General features: G+C 36.7%; 1 non-coding gene across 1 annotated transcript; it reads right to left on the bottom strand.

Moving 5' to 3' along the window:
* Positions 1 to 10,620: 10,620 nt before the first annotated feature.
* LOC119471298 lies at positions 10,621 to 10,760 on the bottom strand. The gene has a single exon (XR_005200329.1). It is a non-coding gene; the product is annotated as a U4 spliceosomal RNA (small nuclear RNA).
* Positions 10,761 to 14,777: the final 4,017 nt, after the last annotated feature.

Here is a 14,777-nt window from a genome sequence, read left to right as displayed (position 1 = left end):
ATAAATTGAATATTCAAAATATAATGGAAACATTTTATCTGATTAGTAATAAAAGGAATAAAATTTGTGTTTATTGCATTGGCCAGAATTTTTAAATGAAAATTATCCACATGGTGCAATAAAATGGCATGCAAACGTTTAATTTTTTCAAACACTTTTAAGAATGGTTGAAATGCAAATTAACACAAATATTCTGAAAAATAATTTGGCAAAATATATCAAAAACCTTTAAACTCTTCATACTGTTTGCCTTCGCAATTGTATCAGTACTGATATATGCAAATACTTAACACATGGGTATTCACTCAGTGTTATATATAATAATTCTGAACTGGAAATAAACAATAGAGTTATTTAAATAAATTGTATCATACAATGGGGTTACTATGCAAATATTAAAATAATGTTCTAGAAAAAACACATTGTGAGATATTTAATAAGAAATGTATGGAGCATTACAGTAAGTAACAAACAAAAGTTTGATCCTATTCATTCACTTATTTTAAAATGGAGAACAGAAAATGTACAAGATAAGCCTGAAACAGCTTGTCATATCAAAAAGCCAAGAAGCGATTGCATATTATGGAGGTCATTACAGGACTCTGAAGTAATTTATGAGAGACTTGCTGGCAGAAATTTAAAATTTGGGTAACTATAAGCATATCTACAATGGAGTTAAAGACATCAAATATATTTATGTCTATGTCCATAATACTCCAAAAAAGAAACGAAACTCATTGGGTACCTCTGGACAATATTAGGAAACCAACTGATTATTTTCTGAGCTGGCAAAGAGAAAAATTTCGAATTTATTCTCTTCTATATAGAATGCAATTTGGGGTAATCAAAAGATTAATATATTTCAATCTATAAAATTAAAATGTATTTAAATATATAAATATATTTACATTATATTTACACATTTGTATAAAATATGTATATTTGTATTTATTTAAATATATGCAGGATATATATATATTCAAATACATTTTAAATATAGAGTATATAAGCACATAGAAAAGGATTTTTGTAGAAGCACTATGACTAACAATGAAGAAAGAGTGATAGAGTTAGGTTATCAAGCCAAGCACTGTGGCTCATGCCTGTAATCCCAGCACTCTGGGGGGCCGAGGCAGGAGGATCGCTTCAGCTCAGAAGTTTGAAATCAACCTGAGCAACGCAGCAAAACCCTGATCTACAAAAAGTAAAAAAAAAAAAATTAGCTAGGTATGGTAGCACATGCCTGTAGTTCCAGCTACTTGGAAGGTTGAGAAGGAAGGCTCATTTGAGCCCAGGAGGTCAAGGATGTAGTGAGATGTGATCACATCATTGCATTTCAGCTTGAGTGATAGAGTGAGATCCCGTCTGTAATTTTTTAAAAATTAGAATATTACTCCTTTGCAATATTGAATGATTAATGGATCCAGGTAATGGTTGTCAATGATTGCTAATAACACATGAAGAAATAACCAGATATTATATACTACTAATCTATGGAAACAAGGGAGAAATACCTTGAGAAACACTGCAGAAATGCTATCAGAAAAGTCCAGAATAAAAGAAATTCTACATCCAATAACACTTTTCAGCAAAAAGAATTGAGAAGAAAAAGATATGAAAATACAATTTACATATTAAAAAGTAAGCTTTGTCCACCACATTGCACTTAATTTAGATCCTAATTTGAACAAATAACTACAAAAATAAGAAAAGATCTATGAAATAAGTCAGAGAAATTTGACCACTGACCAGACATTTGATTATTTATTAAAGTATTCTCTTTAACATTTTAGAATTGTACAATGGTATTGTGATTTTATTTTTTAAAATATACCAGTCTTTTGGAAATATATATTTATCTGTTTGTGGATAAAATCATACAATGCCAGGAACTTGCTCCAAAACAATGGAGAGAATGAGCTGATATTTGAGTCAGGGGAAAGATGAACTCATGTCAGAACTAATAATTGCTAAAGATGAGTAGTGGGTACTCAGATTTATTATATCATCTTTTAAAAATGTTGTGTGTACTTGAAACATTTGCTATGTTTTCTTTTAAATGACAGATTGCATCTGTTTCTCTACATTCAAAGTAGAGCACTCCTTTATTATCAAATTGTATTGCCACAGAGCCTATTTCGGCCATATTTATGGTAAACGTTGCTATTTACCCTTCAATATTCATGTTCTCTTCTTTCCTTTTAATAAAATTTTCAACTTCGAATTCTCCTGCCTTCTCTTGGAACTAGGTGCAGCCATAATGACCAACTTTTTGCCAAGGAGATATGAGCAAAAGGAACCTGTGCAACTTCCAAGTTGTGTTAACCCCTTCCCATCCTGCTCTCTGCAGGCGAAGGTTGTAGTCTATCACTGCAACTTGGGATGCAGGGTTGGCCTCTTTTCCTGACAGAACCACTGTTCATTATCCAGCATATTCTTCTGTTGTTTGAAACAGCAACTTCATCAATTACTTCCCCTCTGTACTTTTGACGGGTTTTGGGTGTTTGGGATTTTGTTTTGTTTTGTTTTGTGTGTGGGGAGAGAACTCTTAAAATCTACTCTCTTAGCAATTTCCAAGCATACAGTACATTGTTATTAACTAAAGTCACAATAATGGAACAATAGGTCTCTTGAATTATTTCCCCCTAACTGAAACTTTTTATCCTTTGACCAACCACGAAATCTCCCATCCAATCCCCTGACAGTTTTTAAATTGAAACTCACAAGAGTGAGGCAGTTTATTTCTACAGCATGCACTGTTTGTGGTGTCTCAGCAGCTTTTGCCTTCTTGGAAGAATAATGTGAATTCTCATTCACATATCAAGTAGAAGGAGCAGAAGATGTGTAGTGTTTGCTCTTCATTTCTTTTTAAAATGTCTTCAGGAACAGCAAAAGTAGGATGTGACCCCGTGTACTGATTTGATGCAACTTCATACATTTGATTCAATTTAGATCAACTTGATTGGATATTTTAATGAGTTAATCAATTATGCATCTAAAATAAAGTCATAAATTGTTACCAAGATCATAAGCAAAGCAAGACTGCCATGAATATTTGATAGCATTAAGAGGAGCATGATAGTCAGTGGTAAAGAGTAAACTCTAAAAGGCTTTGAGGAAAAAAAAATCCAGTGATCGAGTGGAAAATTGGTCTTAGAATAAACGCATTTGAGTATTAATGCAAAAATATGAAATATTAAAATAAACCCTGAAGCACTTTAAAAAAATAAAAAAAAATTATTATAGGCTCTGAAGCTAGACTGCCTATATTAAAATTCCAGCACTGTTGCTTTCTCCTCTAGCTTGGGCAAGTCACTGAACCTCTCACCACCTTAGTTTTCCCATCTAATTATGAGAGATAACAAATACACCTCCCTGCTGAGGCCTGAATGTTTGTGCACCCACCAAAAATTCACATGCTGAAATCCTAACCCCCAGAGTGATAGTATTGGTTGGGGGGTAGTGAGTGTTGGGAACTGATAGGCTGTAACCAGTTTGATTGGTTACAGTCATATGGCTACCTTATTTAATATCCTAGTGCCCTTATAAAAATGACCCTGGAGAGCAGCCTTGCTCCCTCCAGTATGTGAGGACACAGCAAGAAGGTGCCATTTATGAGCATTAAGGGGGCCCTCACCAGTCACCTGATCTTCCTTGATCTTGGACTTCCCAGTATTCATAACTATGAAAAATAAATTTCTGTTGTTTATAAGCTACCCACCTAGTTTATGGTTTGTTATGGCAGCCCAAAAGAAGCTGTCTTACAAGATGCGGTCTTATAAAGTTGGGTTGACTATTGTGTTAAAAGGCATACTCAGGCACAAACACATTTTATTTTGTTTGAGCAAGCAGTGGCTCATTAATCAGGAAGCTCTAAACCAAAGGCAGTTTTGGACTCTGCAAAGGAATAGAGTGGGAAGGCTTTTATTGGATGTAAAGCAAAGAACATATTTGATTGGTTATAGTCAAATGGTTGCCTTATTTGTCTGTCCTGCTGGAAAATTCCTAGTTATATGAGCTAGTTGGTAAATTTTGATTGGTTATCCTTAAATTTTATTTTTCTTTTATGTATAGGCATTTATCAGAAGTAGCTTAAGTTTTGCTTATATTTGCAAATTGAGCAAGGTTAAGATCACTTAAGAGGCCTAATTGGCTTTGTAGGCTCACAAGTCTTCAGGACTGAGCTCCATTTTAATTTACTTTAACAATTATTATACATTGAGTTGTATCTGCCCAATATTCATATGCCAAAGTCCTAATTCCCAGTACCTCAGAATTTAGCTTATTTAGAAAAAGGATTGCATAGATGTAATAAGATGAGGTCATACTGGAGTAGGGGGGGCCCTAATGTTAATATGATTGATGTTCATACTCCTTATAGGAAGGAAATTAAGAAACAGACATGCTTAAAAGGGAGAATTCTAGATCAAGATGGAGAGAGGGAGAACTGCACACAGGGAGAATTCTAGATAAAGATGGCAGTGGGAATCAGGAAGTGGTTTCTACAAGTCCAGAATGTTCCAGAAAACCACTAGACATGAGGGAGAGGTCAGGAACAGATTGCTCCTCGCATCTCTCCATAGGAACCAACCCTGCTGACACTTTGAACTTGAACTTTGATCCTCCAGAGCTGCGGACAATAATTTTTTCTTGTTTAAGCTACTTATTTATGCTTTGTTATGGTGACTCTAGCAAAGTAAATACAAGAATCAGAAGAGCCATTACCTGTGAAGCACTTAGAACAGTAGCTTGCACATAACAAATGGTCAATAAAAGCTAACTATTATTATTGTTTAAAATTATGTCTTTCATTTTTGTTTTTGTTTTCATGACTCTGCACAGTAGCAATAACTACAATAAGTAGGAAAAGCTAAACTACGATGTTAGAAAGTTGATGCATTTTACCAAGACTAAATGATTTCTCTACATTCAAAAGAGTGTCATAGAAATATGTCAATTGGAATAAAACATTTTTTAATTATAAAGTATGCCATTTTGCATACGTTTTTAAATTAAATAATGCTAAATTAAATTGTTCTCAATTCCAGGAAGATTAATATGTAAATCAACAAAGGAGCCTCAAGACAACTCTTTGGATCTCATTTGTGGGAGTCAATTTATACCTTGAAGAAGTACAACCTCCTGAATACTAATCTGTATCAATTTATTCTACTAATCTCAAGCATTTCATTTTGTCAAGTTTTTTTATACAAAGTATAATTCTCAGCAAACTGATACAAGAACAGAAAACCAAACACTGCATGTTTTCACTCATAGGTGAGTGATGAACAATGAAAACACTTGGGCACAGGGAAAGGAACAACACTCACTGGGCTAGGTGACGGGGGGTGGAGGGGAGGGGAGGGACATCGAGGGGGCAGGGAACATGGGGAGGGATAACACTGACAGAAATGCCTGATGTAGGTGGCAGGGAGGGATGGGGGGGTGGGGGATGGAGGCAGTAAACCACCATGGCATGTATGTACCTATGCAACAGTCCTGCAGGATATGCACATGTACCCTAGAGCCGAAAGTACAATAAATAAAAGAAAGAGAAATAAAGAAACAAACAAATAAAGAAGAAAGAAGGAAAGCAGGAAGGAAGGAAGGAAGGAAGGGAGGGAGGGAGGGAAGGAGGGAAGGAAAGAAAGTATAATTCTGGTCCTTTGTTTTTTATACATGTAAATAAAACCACAGAATGTGTTAAGAGTCTTATGAATAACGTCAGTTATCATTGACTTTCTGCATAATTTCTTTAGAGAAAAAAGGCTCACGTTGTTTTGCCAGCTTTTCTATTTCACAGGTTTTTGGCTACTGACCAATATTCTTACAATTAAACATTTGGATCAAAGTAAAAGCATTACTCTTTTAGCAATTATGTCACTTATAATGCAATTTTTAAAAAATGAATATTAGTTTAGGACAAAATAGTCTACTTAGAAGGATGAAAACCTGGAAAAAGTGTTTGAACAAATATATAAGGCCACGACTATACAATGGCAATGAAAGTCCATCATTTAAAATAAAAGGTAGAGCTGGCTAGCTAGCATCAAAGAAACAAGATATTTGTTAACTGAGTGCTTATTTTGATTTTATATATAGACAAACCCTGAATCTCAAACTATAATCACATAAAAATTATTCAGAAACACAAATGTTAGAACAAAAGGTGCCAAAATGTTACAACATTACAGGGATAGCATAATAACCTTTGCTTTTAACAATTCAGGAGCAAAAGTTATATCTGAAATCAAATGAAATGTTTTGAGATTTAACAAATATTCAAGTACAACACAGCTATTGCTTCCCTTTTTTTAGTGAGAAAAATCTATAAAAGCAGGTATGCAACAACCTACAAAAACATGTATTAAATTTGTTTAAAGTTCAGAGGATTGTTATACAATAGAGGCCATATGTGTAAAACACACTTATTTTCTTGAAAGTGCACTGAAATCTCCAGAAGGATCCTCAAGAATCTGGAGAAGAGAGCTCAAGGAATGGAGAGCTAGTGTCAGAAGGGAGAATGTCCCACATAGTAAGATTTCTTACAACTCTTGTATTTGTACAATGTGCCCTATTACCTAACTGATATATGGTTTGGCTGTGTCCTCACCCAAATCTCATCTTGAATTATTGTTCCCATTATCCCCACATGTCATAGAAGGAACCTGGTAGGAGGTAATTTATTCATGGGGACAGTTATCCTCATGCTGTTCTCATGATAGTGAGTTCTCATGAGATCTGATCATCTTATAAGGGGCTTTTCCCCCTTTTGCTCAGACACGTCAAGAAGAACATGTTTGTTTACCCTTCCACCGTATTTGTAAGTTTCCTGAGGCCTCCCCAGCCCTGCAGAACTGTGAGTAAATTAAACCTCTTTCCTTTATAAATTACCCAGTCTTGGGTGTGTCTTTATTAACAGCATGAGAATGGACTAATCCACTAATCAAAGGAAAAATTAGGTAAAACAAATATTAAAATTATATTTAAGACAATGTAGTCATTTGATAATTTAAACAACATTGGAAGCGTCTTCTTTTTTTTTTAGGCTAGGTGTCACTCTGTCAACTACGGTACAGTGAGTAGTGCCCCACTGTAGCTCACTACAGCCTTGAACTCCTGGGCCCAGGTGTTTCTCCCACTTCTTCACTCCCCTAACTCCAAGAAGCTAAGAATACAAGTGCATATTGCCATACCCAGCTAATTTTTAAATTTTTGTAGAGACAAAGTTTCTCTGTTTCCCAGGCTGATCTTGAGCTCCTGGCCTCAAATGATTCTCCCACTTTGCCCTACCAAAATTCATGGATTACAGGTGTAAGCCACCATGCCCAGCCCATGTCCTTTCATGTGCATTTTACTGCAACTTTCCCTCTACCCTCTTGCAAGTGAAGGATTAAAATGATGGGGAAGTACAGGTGTGAAAGGGTGGGATAGAGGGATAAAGCTGAAAAAATAACAAGCTTGAAATATATGTATATCCTACCAGATTCAAGAAGTACAAAGCAACTAAAATTAGAGCAACACAATCAGATATGGCAAGGTTCAACGTGCAGGAGAAATTGAGAGAACCTGTTGTTTTAGATACATCAAATTTTCTTAACCTTGTAAGTTACATATCCACAAGTCAAAAAAAATTCAACATTTTGTGAGCAATCCTAGTTTAAAACCAATGACATAATGTGATTTCTGTTGTTTCCTTTTACTTTCAAAAGTGTTCTGATTTGGGCAATAAATCACATGCTTACTCTTTTTACTTAAATTAATGATATGTGGTCTCATGGAAGGTGTATTATTTTTTGAAAGTCTTTTGCCACCAGAATGACATGGTTCTAATGTATTAACAATTCAGAGAATAAAGTAGTCTGAAGATGGGTGGGAAAGACCACCAATATAGACAAAGGGCTACTGGGAAGAGAAAACCTTTTAGATGGTTGAGAAATGAATACACACATCCCTATAAGCAATAAAAGGACACCATTGGCATGAATGGTTCAGTCCTCAGAAGATCACCTTGCTCTGAGGACAAAGGCGGTCCCTGGTACTCTTGTCCTTTACCTATGATCTCTCCCAGTGAGAACATCAAAGGATTAGGAGGTGAGAAATATTGCAAGAGATCTGAACTGATAATAAAAGGATTAAAAAGGGGCCCTTTGTGATGAAACAGGAGCCAAAAAGAAGGAGAAAACTTCTTTAGTACAATTAAAAAAAAAGACTTATGTTTTGTAAGAAATAGAATCAATATTATACAATAAAATCAATATACTATTGTCAGATGAACATGAGCTGTGCTCTCTTTGGAAGTAAATTAGTTGTTCTTGTACAAAATAATTGCCAATTTAGGGCTACACTGCATCCATTACTCTTTCCCAAAGCACTTCATTTTTCTATATGAAGACAAGTATTTCTGTCATGCAGAAGCTTGATAAAATTCTATATTCAAAGAGCCTTGAGCTACCATTATAAGACTAAAGTGGTCTTAGACCTCTTTCTGTGAGATCTTTTCTTCTTGCTGCCTGGATTGACAGTAGCCACATGATTCAAGTTCAGCCAATTGATCACTCTTTCTTTCCCTAGATGTGGACCCTGTAACCAGCCAATGGGTTTACCTAGCCTGTTGCCTAGACAGAGCCAATTTATCAAGACAGGGGAATTACGATAGAGAAAGAGTAATCCATGCAGAGTGGGCTGTGCCAAAGACTGGAGATTTATTATTACTCAAATCATTCTTCCCGAGCATTCAGGGATCTGAGTTTTTAAGGATAATTTGGTGGTTAAGGGGGCCAGTGAGTTGGGAGTTCTGATTGTTAGGTTGGAGATGAAATCATAGGGAGTTGAAGCTGTACTCTTGCACCGAGTCATTTTCTGGGTGGGGAGGGGGGGATCCACAAGACCAGATGAGCCAGTTTATCAATTTAGGTGGTACCAGCTGATCCATCAAAAGCAGGTTCTGCAAAACATCTCAAGTGCTGATATTAGGGTTTACAATAGTGATGCTATCCCCAGGAACAACTGGAGTAGGTTTAGCCTCCAGCTGCATGACTCCTACACCATGATTTCTAATCTTGTGGCTAATTTGTTAGTCCTGCAAAGGCAGTCTAGTCCCCAGGTAGGAAGGGAGTCTGTTTTGGGAAAGGGCTGTTACCATCCTTGTTTCAAAGCTAAACCATAAACTAAGTTCCTCCCAGAGTTAGTTCAGCCTTCACCCAGAAATGAACAAGGACAGCATAAAGGTTAGAAGCAAGATTAAGTCAGTTAGGTCTGATCTCTTTCACTGTAATAATTGTCTCAGTTATAGCTTCTGCAAAGGGAGTTTCGACCCTCTGAGAGGTAACACAACAATGAGAGAAAATGGTGAGAAATCATTTATTCTGTGAAAGTACCTAGGTGAGACAATTTAGAAGTTTCTGTCAAAAAGGTGACTTAGAGCTGCCTGGTTTCTATCCTTTCCAAGCCTGACTGGTGTCAGTTGCTTTAAATCAAAGAAACTTAATATATTCAAGTTGATAAGCTGTGTTTGCCCTAATCAAAGAAAAGTTTCTGATGCCACCCCCGGGGGAGGAAATCGAATGGAATTGGTGCTATATTCTGCTACCTCATGATGTAAGAGCCTTCTGATCTGACAATCAGTAGAAGCATGACACAAAGAAAGCCTTCCATATCATTCTTTTTAAGCCAAAGATGATCAAGTTTGCAAGGCACAGGGAAAAAAGATGGCCAGAATCTCCATCTCTTACATTAATGAGTATTCCAGGAAATGGGAATTGGTACTTTTAAGGCAGAGCAGGATAAGGAGAGAAATTTAGAAGTTGATGTTAGAAGGTGAGGGTACATCCACACAGAGCACTTCCAAAGGCCTGTATCTTGTGGGGCACATTTTAATACAGACTTAGCCTTCAAGTGCTTAAACCACTGTGGAAATCTGCCTATATATTCAGTTGAGGATGATGTTCTAGTGGTTCTTAGGAAGATCCGTGCCTACTTCTTGATTACCTGCTTCCTACTGGGGCCCCACCGCATCCCCAACAATAATAGGAAGAAGAGGCCACAGATCTGTGTGTGTGTAATTCACTGGTACTAAGACTCCAGGGCTCTTTTCTTTGGTGGCTCCCCTATCCCAGAAGCATAGTAGTATGGGCAACCTTCTCTTTTGTGAGACAAAGAGGAAGGGCATTGACACCTATGTAAATATTTCTCTCCCCTTTGGAATTACTTGTGATAATTATTAATTTGACTGGCTCATTTTGGAAATTTCTATTTCTCTTGGTGATTGTGGGATCTCTCAACACTAAGAGGGACTGGATTAGGGGTTAGGGCTCATAGCAAGTACCTGGGAGATTTGAATGGCATGTTGAAATTTCCCAGGAATAAGGCCAAAAATAAAATTTAAAAAAAAAAAAAACAGAGAGTTCCATCTTGCCAACAAAGCAGAAACTCAAATAGGAACTTGAGACAGGTGACCTGGTTAATAATCAAGTGTTTTCCAACCACAGCATTTCCCTGTGGTCCCAAGCATCCAAGCTTGGCTCAAAGACAAGTGGAAGAGTGCAGGATACATCAATTACAATATTTGCACAGTAGGGTCAAAAATAAATCCTCCTCTTTTTTCTTTTTTTAAATTCCATCTCTGTAGATACTGTCAAAATTGCCAGTGCCACTCTAATGCAAGTCATTACAGCAGGGTATTGGGGAATGTTTTTAATTAGCAATAATCACATCTTGGAAGAACCTCATTAATTACAACACTGCCACTGCACAAAGCCTAAACTAACATATTTTTGTTATTCTTCTAATGCTCATTTATTAAAATCGATATATTGTGTACATAATTCAATTTGCTGCAATACATCTTTTCTATTATTGCTTCTGGAACCATTAGGTTTCTTCCATTTTCTTATCACAAGCTAGTCTCTACTAATCCTGACTTATTTATTGTCACAAATAATGTTTTCCTAAAACAAATTAGGCCATGAGGCAGGTATCCTAAATGTTTTTTTCTTTCCTTGTCATTTAGTAATTCTATTTGGCAGGAAATATGTGCTATTGAACACTTAGAGAAATGCTCTTCTCTTGGGCTACAGACTGTTTTATGACCTTTGATCTGATTTTCTCAGTTGCCTCATTCTTGAGCAGAATGCAATTTGGCCAAGCTTATTAGAAGTATAGCAAGAGTTCTCAAATTTCTCTCCTTGTGTACAAGTCAATCTCCCAGTTCACATGCTGGAGGATATGCTATATAGTAGAATGCCTAGCATATTCCCCCCAAAAATAGAAGGCCTTAGAAAAATGTGGTTTCTTATTAGGTGTACAATGCCATCTTTTCACTCTGAATAGGAAAAGACTCCACCAAAGTTCCATATGTTGAAAAAAATATTTCATTGGTTTCCAATCTGCATGACAAAGGTGTGTGAGAGACTAGTGATTTATCAAGTTATACTTACTCAAAGACTTGCATTAGAAGTTACTGTGGGCCGGGCGTGGTGGCTCAAGCCTGTAATCCCGGCACTTTGGGAGGCCGAGGCGGGTGGATTACGAGGTCAAGAGATCAAGACCGTCCTGGTCAACATGGTGAAACCCTGTCTCTACTAAAAATACAAAAATTCAGCTGGGCATGGTGGCGTGTGCCTGTAATCCCAGCTACTCAGGAGGCTGAGGCAGGAGAATTGCCTGAACCCAGGAGGCGGAGGTTGCGGTGAGCCGAGATCGCGCCATTGCACTCCAGCCTGGGTAACAAGAGCGAAACTCCGTAGCAAAAAAAAAAAAAAAAAAAAAAAAGAAGTTACTGTGACAGGATCTGTCACTAGTTCTCCTCTTTTGCCTCTCAGAGGTTGCCTAGGTACCACCAACAATGTTCAGGTGAAGTAGGTGAGAATCTTTCATATCTAATTAGAAAATGACAAAGTTCTCAACTCTGTGTCCACACTGGAAACACTTTGGGATCTTTCAAAAATTATCAACATCCTACTTCTATCTCAGAGATATTGACATCAGATTGTTTCACAATGTTCCCCAGCTGGTTCGTAAAAGATACCCAAGACTGAGAAACACTAACTTCAGTTAACTCCCTAATTTTAGGTAGTTCAGAATAGCACCCTTAATTTCATCTCAACCACCATTGAAAAGAGGAACCTTGTGATAAAGTAGTTCTCAAAACTTCATCCTCAAACTGGTAGTGACAGAATTATTTGAGAACTTGTTAGATGCCAATTCTCATGTCCACCCCACTGCATCAGAAGCTCTGGAAGAAGGACCCAGCAGGTGTGTTTTAGCAAGCCCTTCAGGTGATTCAGATGCATGCAAAGGTTTAAGAATCACTGCCACAATACATCAACAGTTTTTCTTACTTTCAAAGTCCCACAGCACAGAGTGACAAACAGAACATCAAAGCTGTGCTACTTCAGACATGAAACTGTAGCTTTAGGAAATAGGCCAATGCTATTTCTTAATCCTGTTTCTCCTATATTGTTGTCCATAAAAACTCCTATCTGAACCGCACATCTGCTCAATTCTTAATACAAGCTTTTGGTGCTGTGGTGAAAAACTTCCCCTGTTCAGTTAATTAATGGACAACATGGTAGAAAGTTAAGCCAAGGGGTTTGGGCCCTAAAACTCAAATATCCTTTTCCTCAGAGTTCTTTAAGTGATCTCTTTATTTTGTAAAATTGAATAGAAACAAATGGCTTGATAAGGAACAGTTCTTCTTCTAAAAGTTTGAAACTTAAATTGGCAGCTCAGACATGACTTGGCAGTTAGAAACTCAATAAAATACCATTAGGGCAGGCTGTGACTGAATCACTCCTGTGTTTGGAAAAAAAAAAGAAGAAGAGAAAGAAGAAAGATGATAGAAAGCTGTTCTTTTAAATCCATGCTTGATTTGTTTCTTTGATTATTTTTCTTCTCTAGGCTCCCTCCCTCAAGGGAATTACACAATGGCAGAGAGACCTGTCTAGGGTCAGCAGTGAGTTGATGGTTGACAGATGATCTCTTCAATTCCTTTGGTGATCACTCCAAAATGTAGATCTAAAAAATAATTTCTGGAAATGTTTTTGAATCAATAAGAAGAGCTGGTGGAAAACTATAAAGGAATAATAACCACAATGCACATTTATTGACTATTGGTTTCTACTAAAAAAAAAACTGGGTACAATTTAAAGTTTCCAGCTTTATGGTGGCTTGTTTTTACCCAATAATTTTATATTAAGGGTGCAAATTGTCTCCCTTAAAATAATCTCAACATACAAAATATCCTAGACAAACATATGGCTATTAAGAAAAAGTATTTTTAAAAAATTCACACAGCAATAAAGAAGAAAGGTAAGGACTATTTAATTTGATTATTTTAAAAAATAGACTAAGGTAAGATTCCTAAATGGGAACCAGTAAAAATCAGTCAAGACAAGTGATTTTTACATAAGATATATCTTTACATAAGTATATCTTTACATAAGATATACTTACCTACATTCTGCATATTTGTTTCTTTCTGTCCTACTCCAAAAAGAAATCTTTCTTTAATTCCAATTTCCACTATCAAAAGAGTAATCTGATGAATCGATGAACATGCCTCATCTCTTCCATGTGAGACCACAATGCTGTGGGTAGACCAGAACACTGCTGTCTACCATTAGGCCATGAAGTCATTTCTGGTCATCTCTAAGCAAAGAGATGACATCTCTAAGCAAAGAACAGCCTGGGACTGCCCCTTTGAGCAAGGGACACTGCTAGGGAAATTTATGCCAGAAAGGTAAGTCAGGAGGACAGACAAGTACATTGACAGAGCCCATTGAATTTCTCACTGACCTCTGGCAGAGCTGTGGCTAGATCTCAGGCCGTCTTAACCAAGTAATTTTTCAAACTCATACTCCAACATGTAATTTTATTCAACTATAAGTTTATCTAGTATCATAAAGACAAGAAAACAGCATAAACACAATTGCCTATTTCTTAGTATCAGCATGGCTGATGATATGTTTCCTGAGAAGCTGGTGTTCTATGAAACGCTAATAGGAATTGCTTGTAAAAAGTTAATGCTGACAATGTATAAACATTTAAATACATATAATTCATATTTACAAGTACATGTGTATGTATATGTAAATATATATAAATATTAAATGGTTCTTTTGTTATATGACAATCTGCCTCTTCAAGATGTGGTATGACATATAACTAAATTTTTGATAATTGTGCAAGCTCAAGACATTTGATCTGAGTATTGACTCAAAAACAACACTTAACAAAGAACCCTTCATTTTGTCAGGCATTAATATAATTACCTTTGGTAAATGTGGGTTTTTTTGCTCCATTTACAGTATGTGTTTCTAATATTGGATATTTTTTCGATAACCTTATTGCAAGTGTGTGTTATAGCTTAGCAGCTCCCACTGGTGTGCTCTTGGTTCATTATAAGGCACAGCAGTGTCCCCTGGTCAAATATCTGGAGAAATGTTGCCAAAGGTGGTACTTGCAGCTTGGAGGAAGAGAAACAAACAGCTAATTGCACTCAATATATAGAGGCACCATAACTAATCTGATCAACAATGTAAAGAGAGCAACAGCTCCATGGTATTTCTGCATCTGCTTCATATCCATGAAATAGGACTCAGCCATTCTCACAGCTTCATGGCCACTACTGTTTGTCATCAGGAGATGGCTGAAACACTCACTGCTACTCCCCAAGAAGTTTACACTACTACTTGTTTGTGTTCTCCTTTCCACCCACATCAGAAGTCTCCACCACAGCTCCACCATTCAGCTAACTCTAGTCTCCTCTTCCTCCT

Source organism: Cebus imitator, unplaced genomic scaffold, assembly GCF_001604975.1.
Source record: "Cebus imitator isolate Cc_AM_T3 unplaced genomic scaffold, Cebus_imitator-1.0 Scaffold55, whole genome shotgun sequence".
Lineage (NCBI taxonomy): Eukaryota > Metazoa > Chordata > Mammalia > Primates > Cebidae > Cebus > Cebus imitator.
The sequence above is the reverse complement of the archived record's forward strand: the minus strand, read 5'-3'. Positions and strand labels throughout refer to the sequence as shown.